This window comes from Canis lupus, chromosome 11 (assembly GCF_011100685.1).
Source record: "Canis lupus familiaris isolate Mischka breed German Shepherd chromosome 11, alternate assembly UU_Cfam_GSD_1.0, whole genome shotgun sequence".
NCBI classification, from domain to species: domain Eukaryota; kingdom Metazoa; phylum Chordata; class Mammalia; order Carnivora; family Canidae; genus Canis; species Canis lupus.
Window position 1 is genome coordinate 33,892,557 of NC_049232.1, and position 18,639 is coordinate 33,911,195.

The window sequence follows — 18,639 nt, forward strand, 5'->3', positions numbered from 1 at the left end:
TCCTTTAACTACTTCACTTGGACATTCTACTTTCCATAAAGATTTGAGGGAGCTTACAGGCAAAGCTAACTTTAATAAGACCACTGAAATAATTAACAACCTCACAGGGAGGATAGCTACATCAGAAAAACAAGGCACAGGGAAGCAGCTACTATGGCAGGTGAATAAAACATCATGAAGTATTCAGTTTTAATCACAGCCTGACAAAAGCCACTAGGTTCCAACCAAACAAAACAAATCCGTTGTTGAAAAATGTATGTGAGACCTAACTGACAAGGTTTCATTCTATCAATGAAACCATAGTAACTGTGAAAAACATTAACAAATAATTAAAATACTTCTGGCTAACAAATTTCAGTCATAGGAGAATAGAAATACTTTCCTTTCAAACTTCACTAGAAAAGCAAGCCAAATATGCCCATTAAAAAATTAAAGTAACACAGACACAAAAACCAGAAATGAAATCTATAATTTATAAACCAGGAGGGAAAAAAATGTGTAACAGAGAATATTCAAGCAATCTAAAAGATGCTGGGGACAAATAGAAAAGGAGAAAAGGAAAAGACACAGTCAACAAAAAATACAAAACAAGGAGACTAAAATAAGTCCAAACATCTGTATTCACAATAAATATGAATCGGTTAGACTCAGAGTAAATTCATAATCCAGATTTCGAAAATGAAATTGAGTTGCAGAATAGTTTGATACTGTTTGCCTGCATTTTTAAAAATACATAAAATAACAATATTTGCTTACATATAAATAAGTATATACATACTTTCATCATATTCAACAATGAGTTAAAAGGATACATTCTATAATTGATTATAGCAGCAGTTACTTTTAGAGGTAGACAGATGAAAACGGTAGTCTCAGATCAGGGAGAGATCAAAAGGGAACTTTAATAAGCTTTCTGTATTTTTTTTTTTGAGGAAACTATAACTTTTATTTTTTTTTTAAGATTTTATTTATTTATTCATGAGACACACACAGAGAAAGGCAGAGACATAGACAGAGGGAGAAACAGGCTCCTTGCAGGGAGTCTAATGCAGGACTCAATCCCAGGACCCCAGGATCATGACCTGAGCTGAAGGCAGACACTCAACCACTAAGCCACCCAGGCGTCCCAGCACATTGGAATTATACTGAAGTCTCCTCTGGAGTCACAGTCTTTGGTATAACCAATTTTTTCATAGCCTATTTAAATTACCCATTTTGGGCTAAGGCTAAAGAGTAGTATCCATGGGTTTGATGAAAAGCCCAACGTCAATGGCAATAGTATAGTGTTTAAGAGCACAAGCTCTGGAGTCACACTGGTTGGGTTCTAAATCCCAGGTTGGCTACTACTCAACTATGTGACTTTCAAGAAAGTCATGAATCTGAGTCTCCATTTCTTCATCTCTAAAATGGGGTAATTACAGCACCTGCCCTATAAGATTGTTATAAATATAGATGAAGAGAGCCTTGTGCATAATACGAATGGTAGATTATAGTACTGTTTGTCTAGATTTCTTAACCCTTTTTGAAGGACCTCTCTCTGTTGAATGATTATATGTATATCTCTGTCCTTTTGAATTCAGGCATGGCTTGAATTAATGACTTGCTTAATGAGTCACATAAGGAAACTATAACTTTTAGAATGTTTTTGAATTTTGCATGTAAAAAGTAACTGGGCTGAAATATTTATGGATAAAATGATTAAATGTTTAGTATCTGCTTCGAAAAAATAAAAGGACAGAAGCAACAGGACTGGTCATGAACAAAAGGCTGTTAAAACGGATTGATACATGAGGATTCTCTGAATAATAATTTATTGTAATAGGTACATTGTAAAATGTACATTTGAAATTTTTCATAATAAATATTAGAAAAATAACAGATGGGCAAGTAAACATGTGAAAATGTTAATATCTAATTATGGAGAATAGAACTAGAGAAGATTGTCTCCTTCTTCATAATTTACAATATTTTTTAAATCCTATCATTCTTCCCAGGAAGAAAAAAAAAAGGTTTCACTTCAAACTATGAAATTTCTTGGGAAAAAAAAATGCCACTGGTTAATGCTGCCAGAAAAATAATTGTTTCAGGCTAGATAACTCCAAAAAAAGGAAATGAAATGCTATGAAAATATTTCTTCAAAATTAATATCTCATAAGGAATTTTTATTTACAAAATTTTTATTTTAAAAACAAAGCTTTATTCTGATTTACTGATGGTTACTGAGCTGCTAGTTTTACCAAGCCATTTTAGGTAAGAGCCTTAGAAGAGAAGCTTATGGTTCTGGATTAGCCCACTCTGTGTGTGAGAGAGAGAGCAGCAAGGCAGGAAGTGATAAATGACCACTGCTGTTCTACTTCTACAGTACAGACCAAAATCCCCACCTCTGGAAATGATGAGTGAACCCAAGAGTACACATAAATATAAATATAAATCTGTTTTGATTAAGAGAAAACTTATTTATCTTTCATGTACATTCAAGTAACAATAGAATGAACAGTGACATATCTAAGTTAATGCTATAAAACAGAGAAATGGCAAATTAATCCATAATTATGTAGACATAAATCAAGATTATTACTTTGACCAAGAATATCCACAAACTCTAAACAAGTTTTGGTGAAAATAATATGAGCTCATTCCTTTATATAGTAATTTCCTAATAGGGGGAAAAAAACCCTACGGAAAAGGAAAATACATATAATTCACAAGTTGGAATATTTTATTATAGGTATACTCACACAATATATTTATACTAACATGTTCATTAAACTTATTTTTGTATTGAAAGCGACTTCCTTTTATTTTTAAGACTGTTGGCTGGAGATAAAGGGGCTCACTGTCCTTTCAAAAGAGTATGCATGTTCCATCCTTAACTGCAGATTCTCTAAACCACACAGATAGTTAACGTTATAAAGACACCACATTCATGGCCGCTTCCAGAATTACACACTTAAATTATATTTTGTGATGCCCTTGAGTTAATCTCTCCTATTTACTGCTCACACTCAAGTCAATGTTAGTGTTGAAAGGAACAAAAAACTTGTAGCTCAGAGACATGCTAACGCTCACGGAGGCATGGTTACGTAACAGATCACTGGTGTGTCTGGGATTAGAACCTTAGGCTGCTACTATTACTCAACTGATTATCTGAAAGGCTGAACTTTCTTTCCTTTTAAATATATTAGACAAATCAATTCTGTTTATAGTCTATTGTATTATATTTATTTCCTTTCTTTTCACCCTCACTTATAATTAAAAAAAAAAAAAAAAACACACCAAGACACATGTACACATACACATAGGAGAACTATGGACTCCACAATACCTTCTTTCCAGGCACCCTTTTTTACATATTTTCCATCCATAATGCTCTTAGTATTTCCCTATAAGCACAAGGACCCTCCCTCTAAAATTGTTACCTTACACCAAACACGGTGACCCAGGGAAAAGATTTAGATGCCTCTGAGGATGCACATGTAGCCTCTTCTGCTCTCCCACTCCCTAGTTAAACTCAGAGAAATTTAGATTGTTGGGCAATTTGCCACTGTTTGCTACGATATTTTCAGTGTTAAGGACCAAAATGCAACAGGTCAGCATATTTCTTGGACAGAACCAGGTAGGGGGATTCCTCCCAGGGCTGCCCTTGCTGGGGAACAACAGGCTGGCATCCAACTCCAGGGGCACCTGCTCATAACACACTCACTGTGGTCACATAATTTTTGAGGTAAACTGAAAACACACAGAAGGATTAACTTTGTGCCAGAATTCTCAGGAGCAATTCCTGCACAGGCAACAAATTCTCCAGAGAAATTACTTCAGGCTCCCGCCTCCTGCCCTTTTGCCTGCCTGGAATGAGGCAATTCTCCCGTGGGCCCCCAGCAAACTGTATCCTTGATGCTTAGAAGAAGCACAGGTACTCGAAGTGTCCCCGTGGGACCCTGAATCACGGCCAGGAGCTGCTGTTAGGACTTATCACCTGCAGGAGCAGGTGACAGTACAGAAGATACCTGTCATCTCTCGGCTGTCCTCTCAGAGACTGGACTTTCATTGAGTTTGTGAGATCTCAATGATGATACCTGAGGCGAACCATACAGGGCTTTGTCTGTTGCGACTGAACAATTCCTCAGGGTAAAGCCCTAAAGGACAGTATAGAGACAACCTTTTCAATACAGACAAAACTGTGGAAAGGGAGGAAGGGGGCCGCACGACACACAGTATTATAACTGCTGCTTCAGCGCATCTCCCCAGCCAACTATCTCAAGTTCATGCTCCTCACCCAAGGTCCATTTTCTAGGGCATTTCTCCATTACTTTTCAAATAACTTTTACTCCTGCCATTTCACCATTATTGTTCCTAATTGTTTCTTCTGTTTGGGAAGCTTTTCTACGAAAATTATGAGTACTATCATCTATCATATCGCCTACTTGGCTGTTACAGAGTTTTAAGTACTATACATAATTAGATATTATTATTCCTCCCCATCAATCAGTGCCTCCTAAATTCAGTTTGTGGCCCTCATGAATTCCCTCTGCTGAATTTGGATAGGAATAGGGATTAAGATTACAAATTTCACTCAGAAAAGGGCAGGCTCACATTTCTGATAGGAAATCCTCTGGGAAGAGAACAGCATATTAGAGTGGTATTTAACGTGCCTGATTTTCTCCCATGTCCCAGGTGTGGGGTGACCAGTAGTCCACATGCCCTATTGGTTTCATTGCCAGCTCTTTGTACAGAGAAGTACCATGCATGTACTGAAAAGGCATGGCCAAAGATCATGCCTTCTCTGTGTCCATTTTTGCAATTCTTTTCATGGAGCAATTCAGAACCCTTAAATTCAGCCTGAAGAAGAAATCAATGCATTTTTTACAACTATTAGTGCTTCATAATTTCAAATATATTATTTGAAGATGTAAAACATTCCATGCACTTTTACTCTTCCCATAACTTGGTAACAACACATTTTCATATGTGGAAGTAGAAGGCCAAAGAGATTACTAACTTTCTCAAGGTCACATAACTCAGATTTTTATTAAGCAATCATATTCCACAGCCATTATGACGTAGGGGTACTGAAAAGTCTACGTAATAAAACAGCAATAATTATCTGAAAGTATCAGCCAAAGTAATCTAATTCAGCTACAAGAGGATTTCGGGACAGAGAAGAAGGAAGAAATAATAGGCTTAAAAGCTTATTCAATCAGATTGGATGTCTGTTACTAGATTCCCTAAGTAACTGTTAAATTTTCTATGTCATTTTGCTGATTAAAAAAAAAAAGGCAACTTTATTCCTCAGATATAAACTGACCCTCAAACATCCCCTTCAAGAGGCAAAGTTTCTAAATATATATTCACTATTGATGTCTAAAATGTAAGCTTGGTGTAATCTACAAATTAAAGCAATAATTTGTTATTTGGACCTTTAAAAATGCTATTCAGTAAAAACCAATAATAAAACTGCATATAAGAATTGATTGCTATTGCATCTACTATAACAGTAATTCTTCCATGGAATTAAATAGTCTCCATGAGTGACTTTTTTAGGCAATAAACTAACATTATTTTCACTGTATGAAATCAAACTATCTATGAAATAGCTTCCCTATATCCCTGTCTTCTTAAACAGAGCATATATGCTTCACACACATGCATCTCCTTTAATCCTACCAAGAGCTTCATATTAGATACACACATTTTTAAATAAGAAAATTGAGGATCAGAACGATAAAGTGTTTTCACCCACATTCACAAAGGCTGTGAAGTAATAGAACTATTCTTTAAAGTCAACCCAAGTCTGATTGATAGCAAAACCAAGAACTTTCCACCATATAGCTCTGTGCTTTAACACTACTACTACAGGTAAGGAAATAATTATTTACCTTCAGATTATGTAGCCCCAGGCATCTATGCTTTCAGAGTTTCCAGGCTGCCTTATAAAGCTCACTTAAAAAACTCTACTATATTATTATTGTGAGATCCTGAGCTGCTGCTGTACAGTGGGCATTAACAATAACATGCAAAGTGCCTGGAAATAAATAATAAGCATACCAAAAACTATTGCTATTATTATCTTGTCTTCTCTTAGTGTCTGGACCCTAATTTCTCCATTTTGCTATTTCCAATTTGCTCTCGGATTAATCAGGCTTATTAAATCAGTAACTCCTTAACACAAATGACAATTGATATGTCTGAATTGGGACCCTGCAAAGTGCAAAAAAGAAAGTACACAGCTTTTAGGACACTTATGTTCTCATTGCTGAAAACTATACTGTTTGTGCTATTGAATATCCCTGAAATTACCCCCTACGATACTTCAAAGAAGTAGAAATGAATCCAATCGTTTCAAACTCTTAAAAGTCAGCTTTGTCAAAGAACTGACTCGTAAAGGTAAAATGTCATCTACCAGGGAAGACAGGATGAAGAAAGAACAGATTGATGTACTGCAAGACACAGATAAACAGGGCAGGAAAGGAAGAAAAAAAAATATGAAGTGAGGAAGCTGAAATGGAAAAGAGAGAGGCAGCAAGATCTTTACAAAACTCTCAGAGAAGTACTGAGCATTCACCAGCCTCACAGGAGGTGGAACAGTCTGAGGTCACAGAAGCACAGGAAGAATGGAATCATTTCCCCCACCAAAGTGAAATCTGATCTCAAAGGAAGAAGTTCAGCTCTCTCTTCTATCACCCACCAAATAGCCAAACGTAGTAAAGATCATTAAGTCTGAGTCACTTTCCTTATGACTCAGTTGTCAAAATCCTGTAAGATAAAGTATGTGTAAGTATGTAGAAAATGGAAGTGCCGTAGGAGCATTTGGCAGCAGCATTATTATCAGCAGTATCAGCATCAGAATGGCTGATAATGTTTCCTAATTTTAAGAAAATCAACAGCAAAAAAAAAAACTATACAAAACACAGCATTGATTCAGCAAGATTTTTTTTTAAGATTTTATTTATTTATTCATGAGAGACACAGAGAGAGAGAGAGAGAGAGGCATAGATACAGGCAGAGGGAGAAGCAGGCTCCATGCAGGGAGCCCCATGCAGGACTCGATCCTGGAACTCCAGGATTATGCCCTGAGCCGAAGGCAGAGGCTCAACTGTTGAGCCACCCAGGTGTCCCTGCTTCAGCAAGATTAAGATAAGTACACACATATTTAGCATGATATACTCGCAAAAGATCCTTCCATTCTCATTCAAATAAATAGGGGCTTTTGCAACTACTTTTGCATTCATAATTTTATTTTTTTTATTAAAGAGGGCCATCTCAAATTCTACAAACGTTAAGCCCCGCCAAAGTCCATATCTGCCTCTATCACTGAAGCATATGGTAAAGCAAAATATAGACAGGTACCTAACTTTTGAGCTCTCATTTTAGTGGAAACCAGTTAAGTAATTACACTGCAGCGTGATGTGCTAAATTCTCTGGGAGTACAGAGAAATGCAATCCTGTCAGCATGCATCAAAAAGAATTGGGAGATGTGACATGTGAGCTGTCCCACAGGACGCACAACCTAGGAGTGTGTGGGAGACAGCCAGGAGAGGAAAAAACATGTCTTGCTAAGGGAAGGACAACTGCTAGGGCAATGTAGCTGTAAAGAAACCAGAGAATTCAAACGACAAGGGTTCTATAGTACTGGGCTTCCAAACTAGACAGGAGCTAGGAAAGCAATGTTTCATAACCCCCTTGGGGCCCTTTCCCTGCAGGCAAGGCAGCACGTGGGGAATGGGTGGGAAGTGACAGGCAGTAACTGAAATTCATTTTCTGGAAAACCAGTCTTGGTAATAGGGTAAATAACTCATGAAAAAGAGAAAGAACTATGATAGTATAATCAGATATTCGGCTATTAAAGCAAGCCAATCGAAAAATAACACAAGGGAGCCTGGGTGGCTCAGCAGTTGAGCGTCTGCTTTTGACTCAGGGCATGACCCCCGGAGTCCTAGGATCCAGTCCCAGAGTCCTGGGATCCAGTCCCGAATCAGGCTCCCTTTGGGGAGCCTGCTTCTCCGTCTATGTCTCTGCCTGTCTCTGTGTCTCTCATGAATAAATAAATAAATCTTTCGGGGTGGAGCGGGGGGAAGAAAAATAACACGAGCCAAGATTAAGGCAGATACCAGAAAAACAAGGAAATATAGACACGTTCATCAGAGGGAATCGAAAAAATTCAATGACCACTAGACGTGTGCTGGGGGCTGGCAGACTGAGTAACAGCAACAGACACTGACTTTCAATGTTTCCAATTTGGATAACTAAGAAATACTGGGACACTGTTAGCTTAAACAGCAGAAAGAGATCTTCTGTTTTTAGAGGAATGAGTAGAAACGCATTATTTGTGAACATATCCAGTTTGAAATGTCTCTAGAAAACAGGAAATATTAAAATTTAAGCTCCATGGGAGTTTTTGTTGGTTTTTTTGGTTTGGTTTGATTTAGTGGTAGTGGTAGTCCCTTTTGCTCCCAGGGCTGTATCTCCAGAACCAGAAATAGTGGCTGGTTCAGATAAGGCACTCACCAAATATTTGTTGAAAGAATGTATCAACTACACATATGTATCTAAAGGAAAAAGAACTTGGAAGACCCTAAAAGTAGGCAATCATTGGGCTTTAGGTGTTGCTGGGGATAAAGAAGATTAATCAGGAAGAAGGTACAGATAAACAAGGAGGGACAACAGAAGTTGGAACCCTAGCGAGCATGAACATTTTAAATTCAATATATAAGAATTATTTTAGTGGTAAAAATCAATTAGAAATGAAGACCCTAAGCAAGGTAGTAAATGAAGGTGTTCAGAAAAAATAAAGGAAGGAAGAAAGGAGGGAGGGAGGGAGGGAAGGAAGGAAAAGACAAAACTGACCCTTCATGCTTGATCACTCTAAGTACCATATTCAGAAAGCACCCACAATGGCCAAAACACTAGGCAAAGTTATTTATGATGCTGACACTAAATATTAAAGCTTATTTCACATCACGTTGGTTCCTAAACCAATGTGAAGACAAATTATTTATGGAAGATGGCCTTAGTAACGTCCAATTAAAAACAGGAAGAGATCAAAATACTTTTTTTTTTTTAAGTATACTCCACACCCAACGTGGGGCTCAAACTCCTAACCCTAAGATCAAGAGTCACAGGCTTTGCCACTGAGTCAACCAGGCACTCCAAGATCAAAATATCTTAGATATCAAACAAAATCTGTGAAGTAAACTAAAAATCCCAGTAGAATCAAAACCAAGATGAAATAAAGCCTACTTATAAAGAGAAGAATATATCTAAATATATATATATATAATCAGCCATGTTCCTCTCTTATTCATCTCTACACTAAGCCAAAACAAATTCACCTTTGGATCTTCTGTTAATTGACTATGCATACACTCAAGAAAATAAAATTCGCTCACAATAATAAAAGCAATGTTTTACCTAACCTGTACTAAAGAACTGTTGGAGAGAACCTTGTATTCCTCTGACGGCAAAGAGATGTCATTGTCTAAATCAGCAGACAAGCTTGTCAGTCAGCGATAGTCTACATTGCTGAGAGTACACTGAGGAAAGTCAGCAAAAAAGATGACAATTTACATCTTGCTGGCAAGATTCCAAGTAGTTCAGACAAGGGGAAATTATATAAAGAATCCAAATTCATATGAACCTATCCAAACATGAACCTTAGCCATATAAGATAAATAAGCATGAACCAATTCAAATCTCTACTTACTAATTCACAGATAATTGTAATAGGCTACTCTACTTAGTCACCACATATAATTTCATAGGACTCACTGGGGCCATCTTTGAAAACTGGTATTTTCTCTCTGAAAACATTTTAAGAGACCTTACTTTCTTTCAATAAACGTGACTATTTGCTTCTTAATTAACTCATCTATAATTTTACTACATTCATTAACTGTATTTTACTATGATACTCAAAGGACTAGCTGTTAATATTAAGAATATAAACCAGCTTTTCCTTTTGTAATAATCCAGAGACCACATCTGCCTTAACTGATGTTGTTTGGGTTGTTTTTTTTTGTTTTTTGCCACTTAATTTCAATTAAGTCATTAGAAAGTAGAGACAAACATACGAGTGTTAAAAAAGGCCCAAAATATCTAAATGATGCCAACAAGAACAACATGTTTTCACAAAATGATGATCATCTTCTCTCCAATTCTTGATATATTTGACGATCTTAGGTGTAACATACAGAATGGCAATTATTTGGATAATTCAGGCACCAAATTACAATTTAGTTATATTTACTATATATGATTGTCACATAAATTTGTCATAGGAAGTGACAGATAAATCTGTCAAAATCTATAAAAACTACAAAAAATATGCAAGTTAGTGAGAGAATTAGCCAAGCAGTCTTAAAGCTTTGAGCTCAATATTCACATGGTAAGATATAAAAGTCTGTGGAAAGCCTCAACACCCACGTGACCAATTTTTTGTTTGTTTTGTTTTTACATATCATGTAATATTTTTAAATATTAGGAAATTTTAAGTCTCTTTTACAATGGCTAGTTTTTTTTTAAAAATTACACATAATTTACATATTTTGAAACCTCAAATACATTTTATAAGGGCACTTAAATTTTAAGTGTATTCACGAGGCATGAATTTAAGAAGACTGAGTAATATGTCAAATACAAAAGTCTGACACAACAAGGTTGAAACCAAGGACAAATACACGACAATGGACAAAATACAAAGGAATTCTAACTTATTTAAAAAAAACCTCTGAACGGTACATCCATTCAGTACAATGATCTAGCACTCAGCAATAAGCAGTATTAAACTATGAATAGAAGCAACATGGATGAATCCCAAAATACAGAGTAAAAGAAGCCAGATAAAATGAGAGAATGTCCTGCATGATTCCATTTATTTAAAACTCTAGAAATGCAAACTAATCTGTCCTGACAGATCAGTGGTTACTTGGAGATAGGAGATGGGTAAGTAGGGCAAGACAAGAAAGTATTACAAAGGGTCATAAGGAAACTTGTAGAGGTACTAAGTATGTTCACTACCTTGATCATGGGGATGATACACAGTGGCCAAAATTCAACAAAATGTGCACTTCCAATATGTGCAGTTTATCACGTCAATTATAAATTACACATCAATAAGAAAAATAATCCCTCTCCCCCTCTTGAGAAAAGGGTGGAGTCTGAAAGTCCTTAATTTAACACCTAAAAGATGTTCACTGAACTTCACAGAGCAGGCAAGGGAGCAATAATCCTGGCCTAGGGGCCGTTTCTTTTGTTTTCCTTCCACAGGCATAAAACATCTAAAAATACCTCATGATCGAGCCTCCAAAATTAACTATGGACTATGTAATATTTACTTTCAAGCAGAGACCGAGATTAAATAATTGATGCTCCACTGGTTTCCTATGTGCCACATCGTAGTTAGCCATATTACCATATCTCCTCAAGAGTCAATGGACATTGGTTCACACAATTGAGATCAGTTTCAATTCTATGTATGGATGTTTAATAATCTCTGATCATATTATCTTCACTGAGAAAAAGAGCAATCAGTGAAATCTACTGATCAACAAACAGTGCTATTTATTCATGTGTATTATTTGAGGGGGGCTGATATATAGGTGACAATCACAGGCAAGTTTAATTCTTTGCACTTGCCTACCTCATATATTTTTTTAAATGTGTTATTTTTATTATTAAATAAGTTACTAGGAAATAACTATCTCATGTCTTTTACTATATAGTTTTAAAACATAACTAATAAAGTAAATTGCAAAGTATCCCAAAACATTTTCAAGTTATCAACACTATATTATCAACACACCCAAATAGGTCTTTCCTATTTTTTTCGTAGTTCATGTCTGTTTTTCCTCTCTTACAAGAGTTTCCTTTTTCACTTTCCCCTCATGCATTTATTTATAGCACCTTAGATCTGAAGGTAGAGTGCTTTATAAGAAAACAACAATGAATACTGTTTTCTAAGATATAAATAAAACTAAAAGGAGAATAAAGACCAGAATTTCCGGGCAGCCTGGGTGGCTCAGCAGTTTAGCGCTGCCTTCAGCCCAGAGCATGATCCAGGATCAAGTTCCGCATCAGGTTCCCTGCATGGAGCCTGCTTCTCCCTCTGCCTTTGTCTCTGCCTCTCTCTATCTCTCTGTGTGTATCTCATGAATAAATAAATAAAATCTTAAAAAAAAAAAGACCAGAATTTCCTATACTAAACAAATGTAACCATCACAAGCAAGAAGGAAAAAAAAAAGCAAGAACTTAATTCTCAAATTCTCTTTAAACTTAATTTCAATTTACTTTTCTTTTTTTTAACTCGGCGGGCCAAATTTGGAAAAATTGCATTAACATTTCTCTAACTCAACTAATCTCAACACCTAAAAAAGTTTTTGTTATTTTATAATATACAATCTAAATTACTATTTTAACCTCAATTTTTTCCAAAAAGAAGAGGAAATTTCTGAGGGGAAAAAATGATTATGTAAACTACTTGCTCACAAAACATGCAAGTACATACAGTTTTTAGGTCAATGTAATTTAAAGAATAAGTTTTGCTGTTTTAATCAGGTTCCAGAATCATCACGAAATGTTTACAAACATTAACATTTCATCTTTGACAAATTTAATGTTTTACTGATTTTTTTAAAGGAATAGAGAAAATATTTTTTAAAATTAGCGCTTTTATGAAATACTTAAAAAGGAAACTAATGTAGCACTCTGCTCATAAAAAGCAAGAACCAGTTTCTCAGTGAAAACCAGGAAAAAAGAAAAGTGGCTTCTGGCCAAAGATAAAGTATCTCTTTCCTCAAGTAGCAGTTTCTTTCTTCCCAAACATCAAATTACCTCAATAAATGCTTAGACTAACACAAGAGCCTCCTGTATGACCTGCCTCCCTGCCCTAAACCAGTCCTTTCTTCAAGGTCTCCACGGATTTATAACCTAGGTCTTTTTTTTTTTTTTTTTTTGTAAGATTTTACTAATTTATTCATGAGAGACACCAAGAGAGAGGCAGAGGGTAAAGCAGGTTTCCTGCCAGGAGCCCGATGTGGGACTCGATCCCAGGATCCTGGGATCACGCCCTGAGCCAGAGGCAGATGCTCAACCACTGAGCCACCCAGGAGTCCCTATAACTTGGGTCTTTTTAAGAACTTTGTTAAGGGCTGAATTGTGTCCTCCTCTCTACCTCCCCAAAATATGTATGTTTAAGTCCTAACCCCTGTACCTCAGAATGTGACTGTATTTGGAGACATAGTCTTTAAAGAGGTAGGTAGGGTTAAATGAGGTCCCTGGGGCTCCACTAATCCAATACGACTGAGAGACACAGGGAGAAGACGGCCATCTACAAATTGCCAGCAAGCAATCCTATGTTGATCTCTAATTTCTTTGAAATGGTATAACTTTTATTATGTGTAAAACCTTCTTATTCTTCCCACTGTGTGATTATTCTTTCAACCAAGTCCGTAGACTTCTAGAGCAATACTTTACGTTCCTCCCAGTGCTTAACCCAATGCAATGTACCTCCTAACCCGTCCATTATTATCTACTAAATAAACGATTACCTCAGATCTTCTCAGAAAATATTTCACAGGAAGACAACAGATTATTTAAGTAGACGTAGTTCTTCATCTCCTTATTCTTATTCACCCACACAGAACCCCACTGTAATTATTTAATCATAGTATATCAACTTTACCATACTAACCATCACTTCCCAGTGTTTATATAGATGCTGTCTTATGCATGACAATATCTCCCAAGGGAAAATAATACCTTTCTTGTTATAAATATGGGGTTGATAATGTATGTAACAATGTAACTGTATCAAGTGAATTCCTATTCAGGCCAAATGTACTTTAAAATCACGTACAACTACTTGAGAAATATAATAATAATAAAATATAGCATCATTCATATGTACCATCAAGCAGTCCTGAATTCTATGGGAAGTTTTCTGCTTTCTTACTTTGAAATATAGGATCATTCTCTGCCAGATGCATTGTTTGCTCTAGCAAGTATGGAGACATTTCCAGTCCAATATATCAACTTTTTTCAAGCTGCTTTATGAAATTCACAAAATACATATTATAAATATGTATATAAGTACATATTATAAATATACAAAATGGAGCCAACCTGCAACTCAACCTAAGAGGGTCAAGTCTATGATGTCAGACTCGGGATGTAATCTAAGAAAATAATCTGCCTTTAACTCAGGGCAGTTTGTTATCTTCCAGGCAATTCATTGTTGCATGCCAGCTTCTAAATCCCTTAATACTAACTCAAAACAATGGGTCCACTTCATTTATAAAGCAGAGCCTCCACACCCAGCACCCAAAGGCTGAAAGCCTGCATCAAGGCAAAATTACATTTCAAGGATTCCCACAAATCTGAGCACACCCACATTGCAGATATCTAGTAAACTCTGGGGACAGCCTTCACTCCTTCATGATATATGTGCATTTAAAAGGTATCTGACTGACTTAGTTCACTCAGCATAATACCCTCCAGTTCCATCCACGTCGAAGCAAATGGTGGGTATTCGATCTTTCTAATGGCTGAGTAATATTCCATTGTAAGTCAGTTGGAGAAGCACAATCACCATATGGTTTCACTCATAAGGGCAATATAATAATGAAAGGGATTATAAGGGAAAGGGGGGAAAACGAGTGGAAAAAATTAGAGAGGGTGACAAAGCATGAGAGAATCCTAACTGGAAAACGAACAAAGGGTAGTGGGTGGGGGATGGGATGACTGGGTGACAGGCACTGAGGAAGGCACTTGATGGGATGAGCACTGGGTGTTATATGTTGGCAAATCGAATTTCAATTAAAAAAATAAATAAAAAATAAAAGGTATCTGAAATGCAAAGAAGCCTTTAATGGTTAAACAGGCTCTGTGATAGGGATTTGGAGCATACTGAAAATGTCTTTGTGATAGGGATTCGGAGCATACTAAAAACAGTAACTCACATCTTGCCCTGCCTAAACCACAGGCAACAGGCTTAGGAGATAAAAGGAAGGAGTACAGAAAAAAATGAGGAAGAAAACCAGAAACGAGAGAGAAGAAATGAAATACCAATACCAATGAAATGAAAAGAATGCATATTATACGCATGTACACATATGATTGATCTCTTAGTAATATGTTGAGAATAAACATTTTTTTTTGTTTTAGCAAAGGTTTAGGGAAGAGGATTGTTGAAGAGTCAAGCTCCCTCACAAACTAGCTTTGCCTAAAGTGGTAACTTCCCTGCAAAAACGTATTCCTGACATCCTCTAACCCCAGCTGCTCTCCACCTAAATGAACAAAACTGTGATTCTCAAAACCTGCTCAGGTAGCACAGTAGCAAGAAGCCGCTAGAACTCAGCGAAGAACACCCTGAAATTGGGCTATCTATATTAGAGTAACTACACACATAATTTCTGCCAATCAGAAAACTCACTTTATCCTAGATTCTGACAAAAAAGAAAAAGAATCAAAAGGTTAAGAATCTTTCTGAGAGTGAAACTTGGAAATGTGAAAATCCAATACATTCACTTAATCTGACTACCTAGTTGGGAAAAGTCAGCCACTTCAGAGGACACCAGAAACAGTTAAAGGCAATGAAATTAAGCAATGCATCCATCACACGAGGAAGTATTTAAGCAATTCTTTTAAAGCCTGCTCTAGGTTGGCGATTTTTTCTGTAAAGAATAAGAGAAAGGCAACATACTTTCTTTCATACTTTGAAGGCTATGTATCTGTGTCTCAACTATGCAACTACTCAACTCTCCCACTGCTGCTGTGAAAGGAGCCAGAGACAGTAAGAATCCACCACACACAATACTAATGAGTGTGGCTGTGTGCCAATAAAACTCTACTTATAACAGCACACTGAGATTTGATTTTCATATGATTTTCACATGCCATGATATAATATTCTTTTGATTTTTTGAGCCATATAAAATTGCACAAACCACTTCTAACTCCTACGCTTTAGGGGAAAACAGGCTGCTGCTGGCCAACTTGGCCTATGACCCATTAACTTTAGAGACCTCCGTTTTAAAAGACCCTAACATGGTGGCACCTGGGTGGTTCATTGGTTTAGCGCCTGCCTTTGGCTCACGGCCTGATCCTGGGGTCCCGGGATGGAGTCTCACATCGGGCTCCCTGCAGGATGCTTGCTTCTCCCTCTGCCTATGTCTCTGCATCTCTGGGCGTCTCTCATGAATAAATAAATAAAATCTTTTTTTTTTTTTAAATAAAAGACCCTAATATGAACTGAGCGAGGATATAGCTCAATCTAGAAAAAAAACCACGTTTGTAAACTAGCTCATTAGCTAGCAGGAAATCTGGGCAGCCCAGACAAGATTATCCCCACCACCCTCTAAACCCTCTTAGCTCCTCCTTCAGGCAAAGGCACCAGAGCATCCATCCAGAGCTTTACGTTATATTAATAGCTCAAACCTAGGAACGGGAAGTTTTGTTTTTCTTAAATGCATTTTTTTAACCTAAATTCTATCAGGCGCTCAAGTATATACCAAATATAGATCATGTGACCCTTAAAAAAAGTTCATTGTAGTCACCCATACTAAAGTCAGCGTGTAAACACTCCCAAGCCCCAAACCATCACCTCGTTGGTTTTTCAGATCACGGGGTTTTTTGGTTTCTTGTTTTGTTTCGTTTTTGTAAAAGGCAACCTAAATGAGAAGAAATGCCTAGGGAAACACAGAGGGATGTTTACAGCACAGCTGTCCACCAAGGCTGGGTGACAGCGTCTAGTCACTTTGCTGAGTCTTCCCCTCTGGACATCCAATGAACATGGAGAGTATCGACCTACGCTGAAGTCACGGTCCTCTCGTCTGATGCTACCGAAGCAGCACTAGCTGCCACCGCACCCTCCCCGCACCACACGCAGCGCCCACGCTCGGGGTCCGGGGTCCGGGGTCCGCGCCAGCCCAGCAGGCTCCGCAAGCCCCACCCGCCCAGCTGGCGTCCCCCCGCCCCCGCCCCCGCCTCGCCCCCGGCCGCGGCGCAGCGCCCCCCCGCCCCCCACCCCCCGCCGTCGCGGGGCCCCTCCTACGCGAGGCAGTCCCAGCCTGCATTTCCATGTGATCTGCTGGAAAGAATAGCCCGGCCTTTGTGCCTCTGCAAAGAACGCAAGCAAAAATTTACACCATCACCACCCCCGACACACACGCACACAACTCCCAGGACACAAAGCGTCTGGGAACCGCGCTCCCCGAGGCACATCCGGCACCCCCGGCTGCGAATCGCAGACAAAGGCGGCCCGTGGGCGCGGGGCGGCCGAAGCGGGGGGCGAGAGCGCAAGCTCCCCCCGCGGGGGGCAGGGGATGAAAGGGCACGGGCGCCGCGGGGGACGGGGGCGGGCATCAATCAGCGGCGCGCTCGGGGCCGGCGGCCAGGGCCGGAGACGCCGGTCTGCGGGGGGCGGGGGGCGGGGGCGGGGGGGGGCTCTCTCCGCACCCGCTACGCGCCCCGCACCGCGTCACCCCGGAGCGGGCGTCCGGCCCGGGGCGCGGCCACGCCGGCGGCGAGCAACAGGCTCCTGGGCCTGGGCCGCGGTTCCCCCTTCTGGCACCATCCCCGTGCCCCTCCAGGCGAAGAAAAAGAAAAAAAGAAAAAAAAAAAAAAAAAAAAACTTTTAAAGCATTTAGAGTCAGCAAGGGCAAAGGCGGGGGGGCTGGGGGGCTGGGGGGCTGCCCGGACTGGGGCTGGAGCTCGGGGGCCAGCAAGTAGCCAAGGAAACTTCCAGCCCCCATCCTGCTAGAGCCGGGCCGCCCGTCCGCGCGGGGTGGGGCGCACGCACCCCGCCCGCCGAGCCCCGCGCCCGCGCCCGCGCCCGCGCCCCGCGCCCCGCGCCCCGGACCGGCGCCCGCGCACCTCCCGGCCGGCGCGCGCAGAGCTCGGGGGCGCGCCCGGCCTCCCCGCCTCCCGGCCCGGGCCCCGGCGCCGCTTACCCGGCTGGCGGCGGCCGCCCCGGGCGGGGGCGCACAGGGGAGGAGGGCCGGAGGGCCGGGGAGCCGGGGAGCCGGGGAGCCGGGGCCTCGGCGGCCGCGCCTCTGTCCCCGCTCGCCCTCTTCTCCGCTGAGTAACGGCCCGGCGAGGAGCTTCGGGGTAGACGCGCACCGACACTCGCGCGCCGCCGGGAAACTTAATCCCGCCCGCCCGGCCGGCGGCGGCCCGACGCCAGCCTCCGCTCCGCCGCGCCCCCTCCCCCGCGCGCCGCACTTGCGCCGACCGGGCTGCCGCGGAGGAGGCGGCGGGGCCCGGGCTGCCGGGGCTGCGTGACGCCTGCGGCCGGCGGGCGGCGGGCGCGCCTCGGCCAATCAGGGGGCGCGGCCCAGCCCCGGGTCCTGGGTTTTAAACCTGCGCGGCGGGCGCTCGGCCTGGGGTGCGGGGCGCGGGCTCTGGGACCTCGCCCGGGTGGGGCTGGGGGGGGCTGGGGGGGCACGCGGGGCGCCCGGTCGACCCGACTGCCCAGGAAGCAGCGGTGATTATGTTGGCCAGACGTGGCCCCTGGGATGCTTGGGACGTACTTACACTAAAAGAAATGCTCCTTGTTTATCTGAAATTCGAATTTAACTGGGGTCTCTTATGTTCCTAAGTCTGGCAACCTGTGGGAACTGGTAACCCCTATTTCTGGTTTTGAGGACT

At 40.5% G+C, this 18,639-nt stretch overlaps 1 protein-coding gene across 13 annotated transcripts in view; it reads right to left on the bottom strand.

Annotated features, from left to right (window-relative positions):
• Window positions 1–18,108, bottom strand: part of MPDZ (multiple PDZ domain crumbs cell polarity complex component) — a 161,420-nt gene extending 143,312 nt beyond the window's left edge. For 2 of the 13 annotated variants that reach the window (XM_038552394.1, XM_038552393.1), the window contains exon 1: window positions 17,943–18,105. The gene's annotated coding sequence lies outside the window, so the exon portion shown is untranslated. Of the gene's footprint in view, window positions 1–17,942 lie in introns of all 13 variants that reach the window. The other 11 variants (XM_038552399.1, XM_038552400.1, XM_038552397.1 and 8 more) reach the window with 7 other exon arrangements.
• Between the last annotated feature and the right edge of the window lie 531 nt (window positions 18,109–18,639).